This window comes from Cavia porcellus, unplaced genomic scaffold (genome assembly GCF_034190915.1).
Source record: "Cavia porcellus strain 051 isolate PalLab524CR breed Dunkin Hartley unplaced genomic scaffold, mCavPor4.1 scaffold_34, whole genome shotgun sequence".
NCBI classification, from domain to species: domain Eukaryota; kingdom Metazoa; phylum Chordata; class Mammalia; order Rodentia; family Caviidae; genus Cavia; species Cavia porcellus.
Window position 1 is genome coordinate 14,375,934 of NW_026947517.1, and position 26,367 is coordinate 14,402,300.

At 38.9% G+C, this 26,367-nt stretch overlaps 1 long non-coding RNA gene across 1 annotated transcript; it reads right to left on the bottom strand.

The window, feature by feature from the left end:
• Positions 1-846: 846 nt before the first annotated feature.
• LOC134474645 (uncharacterized) lies at positions 847-25,700 on the bottom strand. Its single transcript, XR_010045511.1, has 3 exons — positions 25,543-25,700; positions 4,028-4,179; positions 847-3,656 (listed from the first exon to the last, which is right to left on the bottom strand). It is a non-coding gene; the product is annotated as an uncharacterized LOC134474645 (long non-coding RNA).
• Between the last annotated feature and the right edge of the window lie 667 nt (positions 25,701-26,367).

Consider the following 26,367-nt stretch of genomic DNA (forward strand, 5'->3'; position numbering starts at 1 on the left):
CAAAACAAAAAAACTTGGAAAGTCCGACGGTAGAGAAAATAATATTTTACACTGTCCTTGGCTTCTGGAGGGCAGTGTCCCCCAAGTAGCTTTAGCTTTCACACCTTTCTTGGATTTTGACTTGAACCAACCATCAAAATCTATGAGGGATTAAAAAACAAAAAACAGAATGTGCTTCAAGGACACCAAGCCTCAGTCCCAGGGCAGAAGGCATTTGCAGTAATATTCTGAAGTGCATGATGACCACAGTTACAAAGCAGAGAATCTACCAAAAGTGTTAATGAGATTATCAGTCCTACTCACTGTGAAAGAAACTGCCAGTCCGGAAGGTAGTAGATTGGTTAACTAGATCCACTCTTTCTGCAAAGTGTGATCTAAAGATCAAAGCCAATTATTTCATTCTATGAATGCACAAAATTACTGCTGATTACCGACTCAGGATAATGAACACCTGCAATCCTAGCACTCTGGGAGGGGGATGGAGATTGGATAAGGAAAGTTTTAAGCCTGACCTGTGAAACTCACAATCTTAGTGAGATCATGCTTTAAAATTTATAAAAATATTAACAAATATTACTAATGTATGAAAATATAGATCATTAAGAAATCCAAGAAATGGTTGTGCACAACACATTAGATAATATTATTCTTTTATTCTTATTCTGTATAATTTTTTATCCTTTTATAGACTTAAAAATAGCATCTTTGATGTGGTCCTTAATAATATGTACTTGAGATACATTAAAATAAGACAAGAAAGATTTTTTAAAAAGCAGTAAAGTAACCCTTTTCTCAAATCTGACTTTTGTATATAAATTTAGTACAAAAATAAGAAGAACCATTAAATTCTCTTCATACCAAGCTCTCCAAATCCTGAGCAGGTATATTCAGTAGCATATCTATATTCATTTCATTTAAAAGGTCAAAAAATTGAAACAGTTCAACTTCTTGGCAGAAGATCAATGTCTACTTGATGGTAAACCTAATACTCATTGTGCTGACTAAAGTACATATGTAAGAAAAATTCACAAAGATTAGATTTGTCCATTTATAGATGATTTTTGTCTCTTTTAAAACCTTTTTAAATGTATTTTTATTTTGATTGATTTATGTATTTTTGAGACAGGGTTGTGCAATGAAGTTCAAACTGCCTTTAACTCACGTTGTAGCTCAGGCCGACCTCAAGTCACAGCAATCTTGCTGCCTCAGCCTTGTAACATCTGGCATTTCAGACTTTTACTACCAAACCTGGCTCTCATTTCCTTTTTAAATTTTCTCCAAAATACAATTACCCAGAATTATGTGATATTCTCATATTTTATCATGTGAGTTACACAAAATGAAATCAGAAAGCACTGAAAATACACTGAAGGAGATTCAAAGTCCTCATGAACACAAAACATAGTGTAACATAACATAACATAACATAACATAATATAGTATAGTATAAAAGAACACAACAAAACAAAGCAAAACAAAATAAGAAAACAGGGATGGAGCTTTAATTCTGCAGTATAAGTACCCACTCGGCAAACATGAGGTCCTAAGTTCAATCCCCAATACAAAAAAGGAAACAACCACCTAACTCTGATTATTAAAAATGCTTCCAAGGGTACCTTAACAGTTTGCAAGTTAACCATACACAAGCCAAATAATCTGGCAATTTCACATCTAAGTATTTTTCTTTGAAAGAAAAGTCCACTCAAGACCATGTATGAGAAGATCTGTGGCAGCTGGCATTCAAGGACCAACCTGGAAACAGAACAAATGGGATCAGCAGATGCGTGAGAGATGCATGAAGAAGTCACACTTGTTTGGTTCAGCCACATGAGAGTGTGTGGTAGCACCAACACCAATAAGGAGCAGCACAGATGAAGCCCAGCACAGAGATGTTGCTTGAAGGAGACCAACCAAGAGCATCTAAACTAAACAGGCTCAGTGCCTTCACCTCTAGGAAAGGCAAACTACCCAGCAGGGACACAAAGCCCATGGTCTGTTTGGGATGGGAGGACAGGAAGTGAAAGCAGTGGCTAGGAGACAAGTTCCCCAGTGGTGATGCCCATGTGTCCTTCATCATCATGAGGTGATGATGTCCACAGCCTTGCAAAGCCTCCCCTTGCACTCACCACCTGCTTTCCCTTCTCACATGATGTCAGAGTACAGAGCACTATAGTGTGTGGCTGAGGAAAACATCTAAGGATGAAAAGTGATCATTCATAGGCACATGAGAGGAAAACATGCTATGAATCCTCCTCCCCTGGACACATGGGTCTTATAACATGAAACATTTCATATCCTTCAAGGAAAATTATAATGGGTCTTCTGGGAACATCTCTATGCTCCTTAATGAAATTGAAATGAAACTAACATAAGCCCAGAAAAGACAATCAAAATAAAATTGGTGAAATCTCTCAGTGATGACACTGTGCACCTCATCTTCAAGGGAAAGGATCTTTTGGATGGAAAAGTGTGTTTGGCACCCTGCCTGCCACTTTTGAAGCATCTACGTGTTTATTTCATTAAAATCTTCAAAGTGCAGAAAATCTAAAAACGCACATATTTTTCTAGTTTTTTAACTTGCTCTTTATAAGGAGGACAAATAAAAAGAAAGGAGGCATCAGACGGGGAGTATCAACTGTGTACCACAGCACATGAACTCACTTCCTTGGCAACAAGTCAAAACAGAACTCTGAAGGCTCTGGTCACCAGGCACCTTAGTCTGGTGATAGTTGGCCTTCATATACCGTAGGCTTGAGAGAGGAAATAGAGAACATGCTGTGCTGCTTTCCCAGGCCACACAGCCCTAGCATCAAGACCCCGTGTCATTGAACCACGTGGGAAAGTATGAAAGGGTGGTTCACTTGGTCCAGAGGCATCAACAAGCTCAGCTGGAAACACCCACACATCATGGGCATCTCAGGCCAGGACTCACCAGCCCCTGGCCAGAGGCTCCCAGAGACAAGAAGAAGCCCAGGAGAGGTGTCCTTAGGCTCAACCACCAGCCACTTAGAGACACTGAGTCCAGGACAAGTTCAGATATGGGGAAGGAAAGTTCTTACATGAGCAGCCCTGTGGAACTTGGCCACTTGTGCATTCAAGTCGTGGCCATGTGCAAACAACTCAGCCTCGGTTTACAACACTGAATGGTGGGGTGCTGAATGGATCCAGAGTGCAGGTCACTGAGGAGAAAATGGGGGCTCCATGAGAAGGGGATAGCTGTGGCCTTAGCCCACTGCAGAGGCTATGATGATTCCCAGGGATGACCTTCCACACCCCTCACTGATCCACACTTGGTGAAAGCTGTTCTGTTCATTGGAAAGGAGATTGGAGAGTCACTCTAGAGGGTTTGTGGTATGCTCAGGGCAGGAATTCTTGGGGATGGAAAAGTGTTCATGGCCCACAGGTATCATTGGAAAGTGGGTGGCTGTCATCAAGTCACCAATACACATGAGGATACCCTGTGTGAAGACACTTTTCTGGATATTGTCCATGGTCCTGTAAGCAGAACAGGTGCAGCCACTGCCCCTTTGAGTTTTGATGTTCTTTGGAGGCCACAAAATCATCATTGGCAGCACAACAGACATTGTTCACCTCAAGGCAGTTTTTCTGGGTCCTAGCCCTCTCTAGATGCTGGTACAGACCATGCAGGAGGAGTTCTACAGAGGCAAAGAGAAATGAGCAACAGGGTCAGGAAGGAGACAAGGCTTGCAACTCTTTCAACATACAGTACTCGAAGTCTTGGCCATAGAATTTAATCAAGAATAAGAAAGCAAAGCCTTCCAAATCAGAAAGGAAGAATTAAGTTTTCCTGAGGGTGCAGCATTGTATGTAGGAAATTTAAACTCCATTGACAACCTTATAGAACAAATTTACAGATCACTTAAATTGCAGGATACATGAGCAACATGCCCTAATCAATTCATTATTACGTAATGCAAACACATTGTAGCCTCAAAAACAAAGAACACAATTCATTTCACAAATAATCAAAAATAACTAATGATTAGGGAAATTGAAGCAAACTCACCTCTTCTTGGAATGCAATAAGTAGAAGAGCACTAACAGAAGAAAAGCCATACTGTGATGAGGGATGGGAAGAATCCATGTTATAATGTACATGCTACCCAGAGCAACCAGGTGTTTCAGTGCCATTCCTGTCAAAATATCAGTGCCATTTTCCTAGAAACATAAAAAAAAATATGAAAATTCACAAGGAAGTACAAAGAGTCATCCTATAGCCACAAAAAGAACATTAAAAGTAGAGGCATTAAATACTAGTCTCCAGGCATTAAAAAGTAATAGCAGTCAAAAGAGTTTTACACTGGAAGTAAAGGACCACAGACTAAAACAGCTAGCACAGACGCAATGCAAGGCACATATTCACTAGGGATTTTGTTTTCTTTCTCCTCCCCTCCCCTCCCCTCCCCTCCCCTCCCCTCCTCTCCTTTCCTTTCCTTTCTTTCCTTTTCTTCCCTATTCTTTTTCTTTTCCTGTTCAGGGTCTCCCTGTATCATTGTAGCCTGAACTGAACTCAGAGTGTGTAGCAGGCTTGTCTGGAACTCCCAGGAACCCTGCTGCCTCAGCCAATTCAGTGCAGGCATTGCAGGCATTTCCAAGATTCCTTGCTCAGCCAATAAGTTTTTAATAACACTATGTTGTGACAGGGTCTAGTGGTGTGGCTTATAATCATAGCAGTCTGGAAGGCTGAGTCAGGAGCATCACAAATTCAAGGTGAGTCTCAGCAATTTAGCAATTTTTAAGGACCTGCCTCAAAACAAGAAAAGTGTTAAAAGGTGAAGACAAAGAAGCCAATGCAAAGCTCTGTATTAAAAAAAAAAACAACTTTGCAACTGACACCAGGAGGGTAAATAATTTTTTACACTGGCCTGGCCTTCTGGAAGGGAGTGTGCCACAAGTAGCTTTAACCTTCCCACCTTTCTTGCGATTAGATTCAAACAATCATCAAATTCCACGAGGGATCAAAGAAAAAAAGAATTTGCTTCAAAAACACCAATCTTCAGTTCCAGTGCACAAGGCATTTGTAGTGATCTTCTGAAGCACATGCTGACCACAGATAGAAAAGCAGAAAATCTACTAACAGTGTTAATGGGATTTTCAGTCTTACTCACTGTGAAAGAAGCTGCAGGCTAGGAAGATAGCAGACAGCTAAACTATAGTGACTCTTTCTACAAAGTGTCTGAAGACCAAAGCCGAACATTTTATTCCATGAATACACAACATTGCTACCAATTGCCAATTCAGGATAATATACACCTGCACTCTGGGAGGGGGAGGAAGGATGAGGGCACATTTAAGCCTAGCCTGGGACACTTAGAAAATTAGTAAGACGATGTCTTAAAATTTGTACAAAACCAAAGTGTTTATGTACGTATGAATATGTTGATCATTAAGAAATCTCAGAAGTCACTGAGCAAGGAATATTAACCACTATTAATCTATACTTATTTTATCATTTTATAGATGTAAAAATTGTATCTTTATATGATTCTTATTATTATTTCAAAATAAAATTAGTAATCCCTTGCTCAAATTCTGGTTCTAAATACAAATTCAGGACAGAAAAACAAAACAGAATGATCAAAATCTCTTCAACTACCCAAATCCTAAGAGGTTATATTCAGCAGCATATCTGCAGTCATCTAAGTAAAAAGCATTAAAGAATTGAAAGACTACAAACACCAGGAAGCACATCAATGTCTCCATGATGGTAAACCTTATGCTAGGTGTGCTGACTAAACTACACATGCAAAAAAAACCTCACAAAGATTTGATTTCTCACTAGAATGGAGATTTTTGACTTTTCATTTTATCATATTTTTTTATCTCTTTCTTCTTTCCTTTTTTCTTCAGACAGGGTCTTGCCATGCAGTTCAGTCTGGACTTGATCTTCCCTTGTACCCCAGGATAACCTCAAACTCACCACAATCTTCCTGCCTCAGCCTTTGGAGTCCTGGAATGACAGGTGTGCACCAACATCCCTGATTGTGTTTTCTTTTTTTAATTTTCTCCAAAACAAAAGTGCTCAGAGTTATGTGATATTCTCAAAGTTCATCAGGTTGGTTATACAAAACCAAATCAGAAAGCACTGAAAACACCCTGAAGGACTCTCAAAATCCTCACCAACATATAGCATAATATAACATAACAGAGCATAGCATAGTATAGCATAATAACACAAAACAAAATAAAAAAGGAACCACATAACTCTGCTTTAAACATCTGCTTCCAAAGATACAGTAAGAATTTCTAAGTTATCCATACACCAGCAATATGATATATTTTCTTTGAAATAAAGGCCAGTATCCACTCAAATGCTTGTGTATGAATTGGTGTGGCAGCTTGCTTTCGAGGTCCAATCCGGAAACATAACAAATGACCATCACAAGATGGGTGACAGGTGCATGAAAAGTCACATTTGCTTGGTTCAGCCCCATAATAGTGAGTGGTGGCAGCACAGGGAGAGTCCAGCATAGAAACACTGCTTCAAGGAGACCAATCAAAGAGCATTACAACTGAAAAGGCTAAGTGCCATCACCTCTAGGAAAGGGAAACTACCCATCAGGGACACAAAGCCCATGGTCTGATTGGGATGGGAGGAAAGCAAGTGATAGCAGCAGCTAAAAGACAAGTTCCCCAGGAGTGATGCACATGTGTCCTTCATCAGTACGAGGTGATGATGTCACCTCCCTTTGTACTCACTACCTGCTGTCCCCCCTCACAGGAAGTCAGGGTGTGGAGCACTACAGTGTATGGCTGAGTTAAACATCTAAGGATGAAAAAAATAATCATTCATAAGCACGTGAGAGTAAAACTGGCTATGAATCCTCCTCCCCTGAACATATGGGGGTTATGACATGAGACCTTCACATTCTTTGGTAAAATTATTGTGGGTATTCTGCTCCCTAACAGAACTGAAATGAAACTAACATAAGCCCAAGAAAAGAAGTTGTCTTAGTTACTTTTTACTCGTCGCTGAGACAAAATACCTGAAGCCCAAAGTTGGGAAAGGAAAGGTTTATTTCTTACAGTTTTTTGGAGGTTTCAGTCCACACTCAGTTGGCTCCAAGACAGGAAGGCATGGCTGGGCTGCAGTTCATGGTGGCTGCCAACAGCAAACTCACACCAGCAAAGAGAAAGACACACCTTCTTCCTGCCATTACATCACATTCTGGCCCCACCCCTATGTGGGTGGAGCACTGACACCATCAATCCAAGCACTATACAATGAACCATCACAAATGAACAAGGCAAACTCATGAGGCCTGGGGGACACAAACATAAACCATGACAGAAGTCATCCTAACATTTGACAAATCTTTAGCAGAAGACAATGAATCCTTCATCCTCCAAAACAATGGACACTTTGGATGGAAATTTGTTTTGGACATCCAGCCTGAGACATCTGAAGCATCTACATGTTCGCTGCATTAAAATCTTCAAAGTGCAGCAATCTAAAAGTATACACAGTTTTCTAGCATTTTAACTTGTTGTTTCTAAGGAGGACATAGATTTGTTCCACAACAAAAAGAAAGGTGATATCACAGAAGAAGGCCAAACTGTGAACACCAGTGCATGACCTCAGTTCCTTGGTTACAGGTCCAAACAGAACTCTGAAGGCTCAGGGCACCAGTCACATTGGTCTGGTGACAGTTGGTCTTCACAGACAGTTGGCTCAAGAAAGTGAACAGGGAGCATGTTATGCTGCTTTCCCAGGACACGAGAGCCCAGCCTCAGGATCCTGCATAGGTAGACCACTTGGGAATGGCTGAAAAAATGTTTCACTCATCCCAGAGCCTTCAGGATGATTGCTGGCAAATGCCAAATGACAAGGGCATTAAAGGACAGGGCTCACTGTCCCCAGCCTTCTGGCACCCACAGGCAGGAGGGAGCCCAGGACAGGTATCACTAGACTCAGCCACCAGCCACTCAGACTCATGGATTCCAGGAGAGGTACATTAAAGCCTGGCCACCACTCTGAGTCCCCCTACACAATTCCTGCCCTAAGTCAACAGTGTGACTGGGTCTGATGACCTGCCCTGAGGACAGATCTTCCTGGGCAGGTGCAGGTCCTTGGAAGCTGTGAGGCTGGGCCACTGTCAGGTTCCCACCCAAGACAGGGATGGTGGAGCAGAAGGGCAGTGTCCCTGTTTAATCCACAGTCTCCAGATTCATCTTCTGTCTTCCTGGGTAGAAATATGGGACAGAGCTGTCTGTGGTACAGAAATATAAGATTATCTGGGTTCACAAAGTGAAACCTCTGTTGTCTCAAAGCCTCAGAGCTTCTGGCTTCCTGCCAGAAGCTGTGCTCTGCGTCAGCAGAGTGGTATATAGGAGGCAGTCACTAGGCTATGTGTTCCATGGCCTTGCAGCAGACTCTGGGACTCACAACAGGTGCTGGCATGCTCAGGCATAAAGTGTGTGAGCAGAAAGGACTATAGAGACCCACAGATGACAGAGAGTATATTCGGGTCAGTGCTACACTGTACTTAACTTATCACATTTTTAACAACATAATTCCATTGGAACCTAAGCAGATTTTGTATTCAACAACACTGCATTAAACACTCTACAAATTATATGAATGTTAAAATGGAAGTGAAAACCACAGGCCACAGGAAACCAACTGGGACTCATGGCCCAGTGTATGTGTTTAAAGATAATCACCACAAACATCAGACCATGGTCCTTATAAATAAAGAGATATGTCACTGTATAAATTCACAAGTCAGTAAAACAGAACACAATCTGAATCTTAATTTAGCAAGTTTACTTTTGACAGCTCAAAATTTAGGTTTCCCTTCTTCTTAAAAATAGCAAGAGGCACAATGGTAACCATTTTTGATCACCTGATATTCTATTTTTGCATTGTGTACTATGTCTATCCTTCTGTTCTAACTGAATCTGTTTTGTTTAGTCATGTTAGGCTTTATTCTCTTCAAAAAAAGTAATTAGAACTGTGGGAGTAAAAAAACACAAAAAGTGTAATTTTTGTTGTAAAAAAGAGAGGAAAGGAAGGTGGTATCAGGGAAATAACTGCATGTTTGTGTGTGTAGGATGGAAAGCCAAATTACTGAGCTTTTGTTGGATCATTGAATGGAACTGTCTGCAATCTCACTGTATGAATGTCCACTTTATATGCTTTAATTCTATAATTTGGACAACTGTTTCTAAGATGAAAATATGTAACCTATTAACTACTGATTTCTTACTGTATTATTTCTCTTGAAATTCTGTATTACTTATACATTTTTTCTGCTTTGTTTTTATTTCCTTTCTTTTTTCTCTTTAAATAAAAACATAATCAAACCTGGAATGGATATCTTTTATTAATTTATTTTTTGTTACTGGAGATCAAACTCATGACCTCACATTTGCCAGGTAGGATCTTAAGCCACTGAGCTAAATCCCCAGCTCCCCAAAGTACATCTTTTACATCCTGTCACCTTCAGATTAGTTGGCTCTACTCTTGGACTTGATACCAGCAAGCATACCAAATGTGAATAAAATCAGTCAAGGACAAATAGCATTCAAACAAACCAGCTTCAAAGAAGATCAGTCATAGAAGACAATGTAAGTAATACAGGGTTTCAGTTTAAGTTAACAGGTAATTAAGGATAGTTACCATGGTATAACCTGCTATTTTTGGGTTATCATTCTGTGCCCTCAAATCTAATATGAGTAGACAGGATGGAACAAAATACAATCAAACTAACCAGAGCAACAAGACTACTGTAGCTTTTACATCTGATACACTTTTAACAATTCCCTCTGCCTTCTTTTTTTAGGCAATTCCTCACCTTTCTCCTTCTCAGAAGGCTGTTATTCACTGTTCAGAGTGATATTAGTCTAGTCTCTTATGTTCAATTTCAGCATACATAAAGATAAGACAGCTACTATGAAGAGAATGAGAGACATTGTGGTAGTCATTATCGACTTCCCCAAAATCTGTCTTGAAGATCGAAAAAGCCTACATCAACCTGTAATTATTTGATTAGTTCTATAACATTCAGTATATATTCAATGCATTCTAAATTGGAATAACTATTTGGAAGAAAACTAGAGACAGTAAGATAGACAGTGAACATCTCCAGTGGATGTGCTTTGAAATCTGTGTTTCCTTAACTTGTTTTCTTATGAACTGTTCTGTTCTGCCATGTCATGTTTAATCTTACCCTCTTTAAGAAAAGAAAAATAAAACAAGTGTGTAGGACAGTAAGCATATTAATAAGTCTTTGTTGGATCATTGAGGTGAACTGTTCACAGTGTCATTATTTGAATAGCATTTTGTATGATTTACTTTGTAATTTGAACAACTACTTCGAAGATGAAAATATGTAACTAATCAAATAGTGATTTATTATTTTTCTGAAATTCTGTATTATTTCTACATTTCTTCTGTTTTTTCCTCTTTAAATAAACATTACAATTTACCACAAAATATAAAAATTCAATTTTAAAGACAAAATATTAAATACATAGACACTATCCATACTTGAAAGTTAACAGCCCATATCAGTTTACCATGCTTAATTACAAGATGCCATGTTGAAGCACAAAGATATTTTAAAAAATCTAAAGAGGTACAAGTGGTTAACTGAAAACCATACAACATGTGCACTTGAGGAGAGCTCCACCACAGATTTGTCATTTCTGGAAAATTTGTGAAGAAATATTGACATCAAACTTCTGTATTGGTTATTTCTTCAGGTCTCCTTGGGATTTTTAAAGTAAACTTAGATCTAAATTTTCTGAAGAGTGACACTTTCTTTTATGTATTTAACAACATACATGGATTGCCATATTTCTCACATTGTTAATCCACATAGGATCTCTGCCCAGTGAGCTCTTTCAGATATGTAGCAATGATCATGTATGCTGAGAGTATTCCCATAGCACATAGGATTTATCTCTTGTGTGAGTTTCTTCATGTATTTCACTTACAATCTGGCTGCTAAAAGTGTCTCCACTTGCTTACATAGCCAGTGGTTCTTCCCAGTGTGAATTCTTTCATCTGTTTTGCAGTGACTGTATGTGGCAAAAAACTTTGTCACGTTGTTATACAAATAGGGTTTCTCACCAGTGTGAAGTCATTGATGTATTTTATAATATCCATGTGTGGTGAAAGCTTTCCCACATTCTTCACATACACAGGCTTTCTCAACAGTGTAAATTTTATAATGTATTGGACAATGAGCATTTCTGCTGAAACCTTTCACACATTCCTTACATATATAAGTTTTCTGCCCAGTGTGAAGATTTTCATGCATTATGCAATAAGTACGTGTGCTCAAACCATTCTCATGATGCTTATATACACTGGTTTTATCTTGATTGTGAACTTTCATGTTGTTTACAATGTCCATGTAGGGTAAAAACTTTCCCACATTGCTTACACATATGGTCTCTCTCCATTGTGAATTCTTTCATGTTGCTTACAATATCCATGTGTGGTAAAAGCTTTTCCACATTGCTTACATACATAGGGTTTCTCTCCAGTGTGAATTCTCTCATGAACCTTACAATATGCACGTGTGTTAAAAGCTTTGCCACATTGCTTACATACATATAGTTTATCTCCAGTGTGAATTCTTTCATGTTGCTTACAATGTCCAGATTTGGTGAAACCTTTCCCACATTTCTTACATGTATAAGTTTTCTGCCCAGTGTGAAATTTTTCATGCATTATGCAATATGTACATGTGCTCAAAAAATTCTCATGATGCTTATATACACATACACTGGTTTTATCTTGACTGTGAACTTTCATGTTGCTTACAGTGTCCATGTTGGGTAAAAGCTTTCCCACATTGCTTACATACATATTTCTACTTATTTTGGGTTTTTTTTTTGTGTGTGTGTGTTTCCTTATATTAAATAAAAAAAGAAAAATTCACAGTGAAATGGGTCTCAGTTTAATGACTGCATTAATGTCAAGTTCTGTTTTTAATGGCTGCTAAGAAATTCTGACCATGAAGCAACAGAATGGCCTTGTAAGATATGTTGAAAACAGCCATTCCCAAAAGACTGGTACACTTTTGGAAATCTTAAAATTTGGTACCTTTTGAAATGCAGAATATTTAGCTTCACTTTGGACATGGGTACATATGTGTATCACATACAGATCATTCTGATATAAATCCCCATCACAATCTCCCTTCTGTCCTTAACCTGTAGTTCCCTTTTCCATATGGTCAGTCTTACTTTTCTTACTTTTCTCTATTAACTCTCTTTCATTTCATTCCACAATTTATATTTTGGTTTCACATCTAAAAGAAACCCTGTGACCGTTTAGGTTTTATAGCTGAGCTATTTCACCAAATTGATGGGAGAAATGCCCACCAATTTCTTATGGCAAATGGCATTATATTATTTATTTTTTGACATTATTTAACACATTGTTTTTCTTTTCCATGCTGGGAATGAACAACAGCTATTAGCATAAAATCTATAGCTTTTTAAAATCTGTTTTAGTGATTTTCACTGATCATTAAGCTGTGAAGTTTGAACTTGAATTTGCCATTCTGCAAAATCTGATTCCTAGTGTGCTGGATTTACAAGAATGCACAACCACAGAGGGTCTATTAACATTTTCCTTCTCCACAAATCCAGTGATAGATAGCTAAGATTCTTCAAGGCCTGATCTATTATAACTTGATCTGCTTTGTATATGATTAAGCATGTATCAGTATTTTATGCAGATTTTGAATTTTTAAAAATACATCCAGGACAAGTATGGTGGGATCAACTTCTAGACATAACTGCATACTGATATTCAGAATGAATGCACTTAACATTCCACCAGCCTACTAAGAATTTTAATCAGAATGGCTGATTCTCTAGAGCCTGGCTTGGAAACACAAGCACTCCATTTTATTTCAAATTCTATTGCAATCTTAGCAATTTTTAGATAATGAATGTGTTGTATTCAAATGTGTATATGGGTAGAAAAACTGAAGGGAGAATGTCATAACTCAAAGTGTATGCCTTTCGTACACATCTATAGGCAATGATATACATTTTCATGATTTAATTCACTCATTATACATACCGTAGCTTATACATCTTTGGAGAATATTACTGACATTAAATTGAATGGTACCTCATTTCTTTAGTGGTCACTTTTCTGCTGACTAACTAGTAACTCAGGAACATTTCTTCTCCTTGTGAGTGCAAATTACCTTAAGTATCTCCAGTAAATCTTGCATTATTTTTCAGCTTCCTGGATATCCCCAAGTCTTCCTGAATTGTAGACATAGAAATTCAAGTGCTCATTAGAATAATACATACAAATTAATAGATTTTGTTTAGATTTATGATATAATGTGTCCAGGTCTGAGCTATTTCTAAAAATATTTTCACATTGTTTTTAATGAAACAGCACTGATGAGCGACATACAACATTCTGACAGCATGAGTGACAAAAGTATTTTGTCCTTACCTACTGCAGTCATGTTCCTAAAGGTTTCGCCCATCACATCTCTGTAAAGGTTCTTTTGGGATGGACTCAGCAAAGTCCATTCCTCATTGCTGAAGTTCACAACCACATCCTCAAAGGTCACAACCTCCTAAAGGATCACACATATATTTCTCACATGAAGGTTGAGACCCCAGGTTTGGGATATCTTAAATTCTCTCCTACAAATCTGAATCAAAAGCAAAGTGTGGTGGTATATATCTATAATGCCAGCACTCAAAAGGCTGAGGCAGGATAGTTTCAGTGAGTTCAGGGCAATTCTAGGCTTCATAGGGTGTTCAAATCCAGCTGATATACATACAGAAAGCTTGTCTCAATAAAAGAAAACAAAACTAAACAAATACAACCAAACAAAACAGCTGAATGAAGACTGATTTCTTCAAATTTAAATCCAGGTCTTGGTCATTAATTTTGTGTATATACACATTTTTGAAGACAGCAAATTTGATGCTAGATTGCAACTCACTGCTAATGTAACAGTGAAATAGGAGCACTGATTCTTGTGCTGAGTCACTGCAAGATTGCCTGTGTACTGTCTGTAATGCAGAGCTCACAGTGAGAAGCCTGCAGGACCAGCATCCACAAAGCACAGAGGGAGATAATTATCCCATGAATCAACTGGGAAGCCAAGCAAGCACCTCCCTTCCCTGGTAAGTGGTGGCAATGTGGCAGACTGTGGCCCATCCAGGGGCAAACCAGCAGTAGCTCCTGAGATCCATGCCATGCTGGAATTTAGGACACTTGGAAGGCAAGCAAGCACCACTTCTCCCTGGTAAGTGGTGGCAGTCTGGAAGATTGTGGCCCTTCCAGGGGGAGAACCAGGAGCAGCTCCTGAGCTCCACACCATGTGGGAACTTAGGGCACTGTGAAACCAAACAACCAGCCTGTCTCCCTACTAAGACATAGTGAACCTACTGATGCACGGCCTAGAATCAAATATCCCACTTCCCTACCCCTCTTCTCCTGTCACCCCCAGTTAGCAAATGGGAACCAGAAATCTGAGCATCTCCTGGGAAGCTGACCATAACAAATAAGGGGGACTTCCTTCTACTATCTCTTTGAATGCAAATATTTTTATTACTGTTTTGGTCTATTGTGATTAATGCTATTGCTCTATTCAATATTCTGTTTTGATAAGTACTATAATGTTCTGTATTTCATCTCATTTTGATATACGTGTTTGAAAGAACAACTATTATAAAGATAATAAAATATACTGTGATACCCATTACTATTATCCCAGTAACCTGTTGTGAAGTTGTGTACCAATTTCACTGTACGATCTTAGTTGGCCTTATTCTGCCTTGTTCTGTTGTATTTTGCAACTTTTAAAATTTCAAAAAAGAAAAAAAATCTCATCAATCACTTTGATAGGCTACAGATAATGTCTCTTCAAATCTCATTTAGGCCAGTGAGTACTTTGTTCTTAATATACTTCAGCAGCATTTTGAAACATGAATTTAGTTTCATACAACAAAACATAAATAACACACAATATGGTACACAAATAATAACTCAAATGTTAGTGGAAAACACTGTTTGTAAAAAATAAGTATATAAAATGGAACCAGGCCCAAGCTGTATTTTATAGCTCACTGTCACCAAGCGATCACTTTTAATTCAGATGTAAGAAATGTATCTTGGGAGGCTGGTGAAGGAGTTCTTCCTTGAATTTGGGGCTATCCTAAGTTACAGAGCTTTCTAAAATAGAGAAACCCTGACTGAGACACCCCACAGACAAAGTGAAAGCATAAGAGACCTTTGGTTTGTTTTTAAAAATTATAACCATAAAATATGCAAAAATTCCAACAATATTCAACACTTTCTGAGAAACAATGCAGATATCTTCCATACAAAAAAGAAAACACTTCCATAGTTGGGTATTTGGCTTAGTGGCATGAACACCTGCCTGAAAAGCATAGGTCATGAGTTCAATCCTTGGTACAAAAAAAAAAAATCCAAATTTTACCTTCATGACACTGGGGCATAATTAGAGACAATCCAAATTAGATCTCAAGTATGGAACACAAATTTCATGGGTTGACAGGGATGTGAAATACTGATTGTTGCCAGAGCTGGTGTTGATCACTTCAAGGAAGCAATCAGAACTCAACTTTAACTTCATACTTACTCTAAGAACTACCTGAATTTCAGTGAAGACCCTCTCTGTTGCATGTCCTGCTATAGGCTTCCTGCATCCTGTCACTCACTTGCACATCCTTTCCATGCTCCTCTGATTCATCCTAAGCAGAAAACCCTTCATGCCAAACTATTGATATCACTGCAAAATTTCTGTTTAGAGCTTTTCCTTTATATCACTTAGTAAAGTCCATTGCAGAGCATTTCCATATTTAAACTGTCTATGAACAACCAAGCTACTAAATCGCTCTTAATTCAGAGACGACACCCCTATTCCTTTCCATTAAGAAGAATATCACGTGTATATGTCCATGCAAGTGCCTAAATTTTGGCCTTTTTCCATGAGAATTTAACAGGTAGCCCTTTCTGGAATTTGTCCTTCACAAATTTTTACCCTGTCCTTGATAACACTTTCCTATTTGCTTCATTTTTCTCAGACTTCAAAACTCTATGGCTGTTCTCACAAACCTAGTCTGTGAGCAAGGGTGCAACCTAAATAAATAAGTATGCTCAGAAATTATTTTGCACTGATCGGTATAATGCACAGGAGTTCACCAGGTGTTTGGGAAGCCTTTCTCCACTGAGGCACACTACTACACATCTCTGAATTCTCAGGACCTTTGCCACTACCTGTCATGAGGATGGAAATATGAGAACATACTATAAATATAGGAGATCACTATAAATACAAAAAAGCCCAAGTTTAAGTTGAGCCATTGTGGCCCTGCATTACAGGCATTAATGAACTTTGGACATTCCAGAACAGCTACTCTGAGGAAGGAGAGCAGAGACCTAGCTCATTACTGCTCTAGAAGCTACAAAAAGCATCATAGTCAGGGTCTTCCCTAGCTCCTTCCAATGCCTAAGATTGTGGAGTTACCAGGCCAGCAGTGAATTTCAAAGATGATACTTGAGTCTGCTGCTGTCATAGTGAAGCCAGGATTCTGGGGACCCCAAATCACCCTTGCCAACAGCAAGAGGCAAAAGGGACAGTGAATGAACCATGGGCAATGCTGGAGGACGTCAGGAGCTGAAGCTAACTAAATACCTGAGGCTCCAGACACCGAAACTACTCCTAAATACTTGTAAATACTTGGGTCTCACCCAATCCACCCTATCTCTGGGCTCCCATCCACAAGCTCACCATTCCATGGCTCCAGGATCTCTCAGGTTCTTTGCTAATCAGGCCACAGGACCTCAAAAGTACTAAATGAGATCCAGCAAGTGTTTTGCTACTAGTATTGTACTCAGAACAGATAAATCATGATGAGACACCAGAAGAGACAGAAGTCACAGCCAGCAATGGCCCGCCTGATTGGACAGTTCATATAGCCTGCCCCTTCATCACTGATTGACTCCTGCTCTATTGCCCTCCTTCTGAGTCAAGAATAAACAGGGAAAGGAACTCCTCCCTGCAAGAGAGGATCCCAAATGATAGACTGTAGTGCAGAGACTTCTGGAGCTGCCAGTCTTCTACAGTGGTGAACTCAGCTCGACAGAGGAGGGTTTGTACTGAAGAGCTTTACCTCATGCTTTTAATTTTCAAATCCATTTTATTGCCAGGAAAAAAGAACACATCAACTAAAATTAAATTTCAAAATATGTGAATCAGGGGGCAACACTGGTATATACATTGCACACTGTCATCCCAGATCATTCACCCAGAGCCCAACACATCTGTAATCAATTTTCCAAACAGTACTGTTACAGGCACCTGAGTTATTTAAATACTATTGACATGAAACAGGGCTAGGTCCCCCAAGGAGCCCATGCAGGAGACCAGACACCTTGCAACTATGGGCAAGACTGACACCTCATGTTATGGGCCAAGGCTGAAGACAAAGGATAAGCAAATTCATCCATATCCTAAGGATTGATATTCTAAATATCACTCTGAGGAACTCAGGAGTCACCTTTCAAAGAAATGTATCCTTATCCTAAAGACTGACATTCTAAATAATTCCTTTCATCCTGATGACCTCAGTAGTTACCCTCCCAAACCCCTAAGGGAAGTCACTGCTGCCTAAGAATGTCTGCTTTCTATGTGACTCCCTTCCCCCTTTGTTCCCAATTTAATCAACTTTACATGAATTAATAATCTTATTGGCTACCATAGCTCTGTCCCATTTATGCCCATCTGCATTGTGAGTTCCTAGTTTTCCCACCTTACACTCATTTCACCACATGATTTTACTCTATAAAGGTCCCTAGAAAGGACAGTGTTTGGAAACCTGCTCAGGACCCCTTCTCTCTCTCAGGCAGTTTTTTTTTTCTCTCAATAAGTATATTCTTCTCTTAATCTCTGTTGTTCCTAAAATTCATTCTTTGACTTTAGAGAACAAAAAACTCATATAAGACACAGTAGACCAGGAGATTCATTCTGCTATAGCAATATTAGTATAAACTTTTCTCTTTCTTGAAGTCAGAGAAAACAGTAGTAGTTTATATTACACAATGTTGAACTCACCTTGGCAGGGATACTTGCATTGAAGGCCTTTACCCCTGCCTTTAAGTGCTGCTTCTTTTTCTGATATGTAAATTGGTCACGGTATCTACAATGCATTAAGGAAATGACTCAAAATATTTCTTATGAATGCTTTACTACCAGCTGTGGAGGAAGACAAATAGCAAAAATTCTTTGTTTTGATTTTTTCATTCAAACCAAAGGATGTACTTGAAAGAGTTTTGCCCTAGAAATAATTACAGGACCTCATGGTGGTCATTCAAGGTGGAAGAAGGTGAAATCAGGGATGCTTACTCATATGGCCACTTCCTCTTTTTTTCCTTGATTACAACTTCCTCTTTCTTTCCCAGGGGCCTAAAGAAAATTCCCATCAGCTCCTTGCATGACCTCAATGTCCCCTCCAAGCACCACATCCAGTCAAAAGTCACAAATACCCCACAACCCTATAGTCAGTCAGAAAAAAAAAGCCAAACTCTTAGTGGCTGTGGGCTCCTCTCCACATTCTTTAAATAAATACCAGTTTTACATTTCTTATATTCTGCTTCTCTACTGTGCTAATTTACCTTCTCAGTAATCTAACCCACTTTAAACCTATCTGACCACATGATTTTATTCTATAAAGTCCTTAAAAAGACAAAGTCCTTTGCTACAGGCTCAAAACCAGCCCTGTTTCTCTCAAACAGAAGCTTTCTGATATGATTTTTGGTGTAGTAAAGAAAAGAATATAAAGTCAAAGTGGCCTTTATTCTTAGAACCTGGAGAGAACACCATGACCACTGGGGATCTGGCTTTTTCTTCTAGAAATATGTGGGGGCATACATATAGTTTTTGACTTGGGTGGTGCTTAAAGGTGGCATTGCTGATATGCAAGTAGCTGATTGAGATTCTTTTCTGGCCACAGGTAGGTTGAATAGCAGAGAGGAAAGTGACTTCAAGGTAAAAGTCCCCTGGTTCCACCTCCCTCTTCCAAAATGTCCTATTTAGAGCCAAATATTTTCACTTTCTTTCTCTCAGTAAATATATTCTGCTTTTCAACTCTGTTCTTCCTAAAATTCTTTCTTGCACTTTGGAGAACACAAACTCATACCAGACATAGAAGGTCAGGAATTTCATTCCACTTTACATGGGATGGCTGCCTGTATTTCTAACTAACTCAGCTGCCTGTAACTTTAAGAATTGTTTATCAATTTGACTGGGAGTAATGGTAGCAAATAAATGTTCTTAATGGATATAGGGAAATATATCATTAAATTGAAAAAATGATTATCACAGTTTTTTAGCTAGCATCAGCCAACATTTGCAACTTTCAAGTATGTGGGAAAACAAAAAATAAAAACAACTCAGAAAATAGCAACCTATAGGGGACAGTACATCATTCACTGTAATTGTCATGTTATCTTCAGGTATTTCACAGACCACAAAAGAAACATTGAGCCTATTAGTTAACAAGTATCAGTTTCAATAAATGTGCTCATAGCACTGCATCACTGACAACTGTGAATTTGTTTTGTATGAGGGATTGAACTCATGACCTTGTGCACTCATGGCAGCTCCTGTATCACTGAGCTCAATCCCCAGCTCCAATAAATTTAGATACTAAATATGACTACTAACAATGTTTAATGTGCCATTGACATATTCAGTTATAAATTTTGTAAATTTACATTTTCACAAATGAAATTATATTCTTTCCTTGCAGTTTAAGTTACTTTTGTTTATAGGTACCGGGATCAAAGTTACAACCTAGCACTTTCCAGGCAAGTATTTCTGCCTGCTGAGCTAAATCCCTGGCCTGTATTAATGAATATTTTTTAATGTATAAACATCACTTTATTCATTCAAATACTATTGTAATTTTAGCAAACGATGTCCATGTAGACAGAAATTGATATACAATCAGAGAGAAACTGGAACCTTAAAGAGTCAATGTAAAAAACTAAATACAACACTCACTGCTACAGGCACAGCTGAAGAAAGCCAGAACTGAAGATGAAGATACAGTGACCATGTCTACATGCTCGGGAAGAGAAAAACAACAGTTTGAAATTTACTATAGTTACCACCACCTTCTCCAGGAAGTTCAGATAGGCCTCAATTACCATACTCAATGACCAGAACACCTGGACTATTGTTCCCACAAAATGCCTTGGCTCTTTCCAAATACCTTTTCTGCCTGACTTGTTCCCCTCATTAATAATATTAGTTAAGCAGCTATGAGCTTATAGGTTGATTGTAGTCTGAGACCCACACTGTACCCACATTGTGACTTTCCTGTATAAATGACCCTGATAATAGTTCTGTGGCCAAAACACGGAAGACCACTCCTGAAAATTCAGGGCTATTCTTCTCTCTTTTTTTCTAAGAAAATTTTTGAACTTCTTTTGGTTTGTGACTTCCTTTCTCAATGTTGTGAGCCATTGAACTTTATGCATTTGACATCAAACAGGGCAGAATTATATTTCTCTTATTTCAATTTAAATATGAAATGTCTGCTACAGGCCATGTTCCAAAGCCTGGATTTCAAGCTCCTTGTTTGCCATGAGCTTAACATTGCCATGAGCTTTTAGAAGTCCTCAGTCTAGTGAACTGCAAATGTATTGGAGGAAGGAGGTCACTGTTGTGCTGTAGCATAATAGGTGCCATTCCTAAATCTGTGTTTGTCACTGTCTCCTGGATACCACTACATGGCCTTCCTTCCTCTGCATCATCATTCAATAATTCCCATTTTGCATAAGTCAACTAACACTCAGCTCTATTATTGTTTTTTTTTTTAAATAGTCTTTCTGTCTCCTTGGTTGTTTATTTTTTTCATTTTAGTTTTTTGATTTAAAGACATAGTCTCACTTTGGAGTTCTGGCCAGCCTTGCACTCACTATGTAGGTTAGGCTGTCCTTGAATACATGGGCATTCTACTGTTTCAGCTTCTTCGTTGCTTGGGGAAAGAGGTGGGCATTATAGCACATGGTGTTTGTCTTTTTTCTCCTCTCCTTTTCACAATTATTCTTTCATTTCAGTGGCACTGTCATTTAACCCTGGTGTTTGCTTGTGTCAGTAAAGGTTTCTGCAGCTTGACTTGAGTTTGTGAACAACAATATAGGAAGCCAAGCAACCCAATTGAGAAATGTGAAATTTCATTAGCTGGTCTCAGGACCACTTGTATACAGAACCCCCACCTCCATTTCAAGATCTAAACAACAGGCTTTGAACTGGAAAGTTAGAGATGTTTTAAAAGATATAATCACAAAAAGATCTGTTGGAAATCATTTAGCTAGAATCTTATAATAATGGTTGGATGACAACTGTATTCTGCTTCTTTTGTTGAGCAGGTTGATTTTTTTCTTTGGGTACAGCTCATGTTGCTTTTCTCCTGGGACTTCTACCCTGTGTGATTTTCCATTTTTCTGGGTGAAATACAGGGCACTAGTTATATGCAAAGCTCAAGATGGCATCTATCATGCCAAGCTACAACACAGCTCAGTTACAAGCCTCAATATTTTCTAGGGTAAAAACACACATATCTATAATCCCAGCACTCAAGGGGCTGAGGCAGGAGTGCTGCTTTGAGGTTAGGGCAATCCTGCGCTCCATAAGGGGTTCAAATCTGGCTGATATACATAGAGAAAACAAAACTAAATTAAACAAATAAAACTAAACAAAATAGACTGATTTCTTCAAATCTTAGTTCCATATCTTGGGGATTAATTTTTTGTATATACACATTTTTGAGACAGCAAATTTGATGCTATATTGCAACTCACAGCTAATGTAACAGCCAAATAGCAGCACTGATTCTTCTGCTGAGTAACTGCAAGAGTCCCTGTGCACTGTCTCTAATGCAGAGCTCATAGTGAGAGCCTGCAAGACCAGCATCCATAAAGCACAGAGGCAGACAAATATCTCATGAATCACTTTGATGTACTACAAATGATATCTCTTCAAATCTCAGTTAGGCCACTGAGTCCTTTGTTCTTAATATACTTAAGCATCATTTTGATATTTGAATTTGGTTTCACATAACAAAACATAAATAACATCAAATATGGTACATAAATAATAAATCAAATGTTCATGGAAAACTGCTGTATGTAAAAAACTTATAAACAACGAAACCAGGTGCAAGCTTCAAATTATAGCTCAGTGTCAACAAGTGATCACTTTCCATCCAGATATAAGAAATATATCTTGGGAGGCTGATGCAGGAGAACTGCCTTGAGTTTGGGGCTAGCCTAAGTTACAGAGCTGTCTGAAATAGAGAAACCCTGACTGAGACACCCCACAGACAATGTGAAACTTGAAAAGTGACTGCATAAGACATCTTTGGTTTGCTTCAAAAAATTATACCCATACAATATAGAAAAATTCCACAATATTCAACATTTTCTGAGGAACAAGGTTGATATCATCCATAATATACAGAAAGCACTTTCAGAGCTGGGTATTTAGCTAGCAGCATGAAAACCTAACTGGCAGGCTTGAGATCATGAGTTCGATCCTTGGTACACAAAAAAATTCAAATTTCACCTTCATGATACTTGGTCATAATTTGAGATAATCAAAACTAGATCTCCAGTGAAGAACACAGAATTCATGGGTTGACAGGGATGTGGAATACTGATTGTTTCCAGATTGTTATTCACCTCAAGGAAGATCTCATAAGCCAACTTTAACTTCATGCTTACCCTAAGAACTACCTGACTTTCAGTGATGACCCTCTCTGTTGTATGTCCTGCTATTTGCACACGGTTTCCTGCTGGTCACTTCCACATACTTTCCATGCTTGTCTGATCCACCCTACACAGAAAACCCTTCATGCCTTAATTATTGATATCCCTGCACAATCTCAATTTAGGGCATCTCTTTTATATGACTTAGTAAAGTCCATTGCAGAGCATTTACATATTTAAACAATGTATATGATCAACCAAACTATTAAATCAGCTCTTAATTCAGAGATAACACCCACATTCCTTTCCATTCAGAAGGATGTCACTTGTATATGTTCATGCAAATGACTACATTTAGGCATTTTTCAGTGAAAATTTAGCAGGCAGCCATTTCTGGAATTTGTCCTTAGTGAGTGCACTTTACCCTGCCCTTGATGACACTTTTATATCTGCTTCATTTTTCTCAAAATCCAAACCTCTGTGGCTGTTCTCACAAAGATAGTCTATGAGCACATGTGTCACATAAAGTATGTTCAGAAATTATTTGCATTGTTATTTATAATACACAGGAGTTCACCAGGTGTTTGGAAAGCCTTCCTCCACTGAAGCAGATCACTACACAACTCTGAATTCTCTTGATTTTGCCAACACCTGTCATGAGATTTGAAATGTGAGAACATACCATGAATTTAGGCAATCCCTATAAATACAAAAAAGTACAAGTTTAAGGAGTGCCGTTGTGGATATGAGGCCCTGCAATATATTACATACATTTATAAACTTTAGAACATCAAGATTGCTGATCCCTGGAATGAGAGCAGAGACCAAGCTCAGTACTGCTGCTCCAGCTACAAAATGCATCAGAGTCAGGCGCTTCCCAAGCTCCTTCCTTGGCTCCCTATGGTGGAGGTGCCAGGGAAGTAGAAAATTTCAAAGATGATCCTCCAGTCTGTTGCTGTTGTAGTTAATTCAGGGTTCTGGAGACACGGAATCATCCTTGCCCCCAGCAGGAGAAAAAAGGGAAAGTGGATGACCCAAGGCCAATGCTAGAAGATCTCAGGAGCTGAAGTTAACTAAATACCTGAGTCTACAGACACCAGAACTGCTTCTAACTTCTTGTAACTGATTTCTCCCAGTTCCACCCTATTTCTGGGCTCCCATCCAAAGCCTCACCATTCCGTGGCTAGAGGTTCTCCCAGGTTCTTTGCTAATCAGGCCACAGGACAGCGAAACCAGTAAATGAGATCCAGCAAGCATTCTGCTCCCAGTTTTGTGTTCCAAACAGGTAAACAATGTCTACACACCGGAAGAGACCTCCTGCCATGGGTCACCTGATTGGACATTTCATATAGCCTGCCTCTTCATCACTGATTGACTGCTGCTCTACTGTTCTCCTTCTGAGTCAAAAATAAACAGAGAAAGGAACTCCTTCCTGCAAGAGAGGATCCCAAATGATAGACAGTAGTCAGAGACTTCTGTAGCTGGTTGTCTTCAACAGTATTGATCCCAGCTACACAGAGGAATATGTGTACCAAATTACCTTACCTCAGCTTTACATTTCCAAATCCATTTCATTTCAAGGATAAAAAGAAAAAAATGAACTAAAACTAAATTTCAAAACATGTGAATCAGGGGGCAACACTGGTATATATATTGCACACTGTTATCCCGGATCATTCACCCAGAGCCCAACACATCTGTAATCAATTTTCCTAAAACTACTGTTATGTGGAGCTGAGTTGGTTAATTATGATTAGCAATGAGACAGGGCTAGGTCCTCTGAGGAGCCCATGCAGAAACCCCTATACATTGCAACTATGGAAAAGATGGACAACTCCTGCTATGGAAGATCAACAAATTCATCCATATCCTAAGGACTGATATTCTAAATAGTTTGCTAGCACTCTGAGGAAGTCAGGAGTCACCATTCAAAGAAATGTATCCTTATCCTAAAGACTGACATCCTAAATAGTTCCTATCATTCTGATGAATAAGGAGTCACTCTCCCAAAACCCTAAGGGAAGATTCAGTGCTGCCTAAGAATGCCTGCTTTCTGTGTGACTCCCTTCTCCCTTTGTTCCCAATTTAATCAACTTTACCTGAACTATTAATCTTATTGGCTACCATAGGTCTGTCCCATCTGATTCCCATCTGCATTGGTAGTTCCCAGTTTTCCCAACCTTCTAGCCAACTCACCACCTGATTTTACTCTATAAAAGTCATTGGAAAAGACAGCCTTTGCCAACCCAGTCAGGACGCATTTGCTCTCTCTCACACAGCTTTCTTTCTCCCAATAATTATATTATCTTGACTTTTATTTTTTCTAAAATTCATTTTTTTGACTTCAGAGAACACAAACTCAAACCAGACATAGTAGACCTGGAGTTTCATTAACCTATAGCAATAACAGTGTAAATTTTTCTCTTTCTTGAAGTCAGAGAAATCAGTAGATGATTGTATTCTTAAATTTTGATCCCACATGTTATGGGACACTTGCACTGACGGGCTTTACCCCTGCCTTTTAGTGCTGCTTCTGTTTTCTGAAAGTGAACTGATCTGTAGTTTTGTTTATGCTATCTACAATGCATTAAGGAAATGACTGGATACTTTCCTTGTGAAATGTTTACCACTAACCATGGGAGAAGACACATAGCAAAAACTATTTTCATTTCTTAATTTAAACTTAAAGGATGTACTTTAAAGAGTTTTGCCCTAGAATAAATTACAGGATATCATGGAGGTAGTTCATCAGGGTGAAAGGTCAAGTCAGGGATGCTTACCTATATGGCTACTTCCTCTTTTTCCCCTGAATACAACTTCCTCATTCCTTTCCCAGGGGCCAAAAGAAAATTCCAATCAGCTTCTTACATGATATCAGTGTCAGTGCCAGCACCACCAAATTTCAAATATACCCTATAATCCCATAATCAGTCAGAAAAAAGGCAAACCCTTGGTGGCTTTAGGCTCCTCTCCACATTCTTCAAATAGAAAGGACACTTCTACTTTTTCTTATATTCTGTGAAAGGGTTTTGGCCCATACAGGACTTTGTAGTCAGGAAAGCATCAGCCAGAAGCAGGAAGTCCCTATCTCCCTGCCTCTAGGAATTTACCTGTGATGCCATCTTCCCACCCCTGGAAATTTACCTATGGCGCCAAACCTAGGACCAATGGGCTACCTGAGCATCCCCAATGCCCTCCTTCGGTTCCACCCCAAACCAAGTCTACTTACATACCCCCAACCCACGTGTATGCCAGAGAGATCACTGGACTCCAGAGGTGGGGGGTGCCAGTCATCTCTCTCCATGTTCTCAGAATAAAGACCTCTTTTTGTTTTATACTTCTCATCTTTTGGAAATATTTTCCATCTTTTGGAAATAGTCCTATCATTGTGCTTCTCTACTGGGCCACAAAATCATAACAGTACTGATTCGTGTCCATGTATGAAGCTAATTTACCTCCTCAGTAATTCACATGCTCTATGCCATGAGTATCCAATGGAAATTAATGCAGTGGGCTTTTGCTTCACTCTATCAGTGTCAATGCAGTGAGTTTACTCCTAAGATAAAAATAAATCTTCATACAAGTTTCAAAACAAAATTATGCAT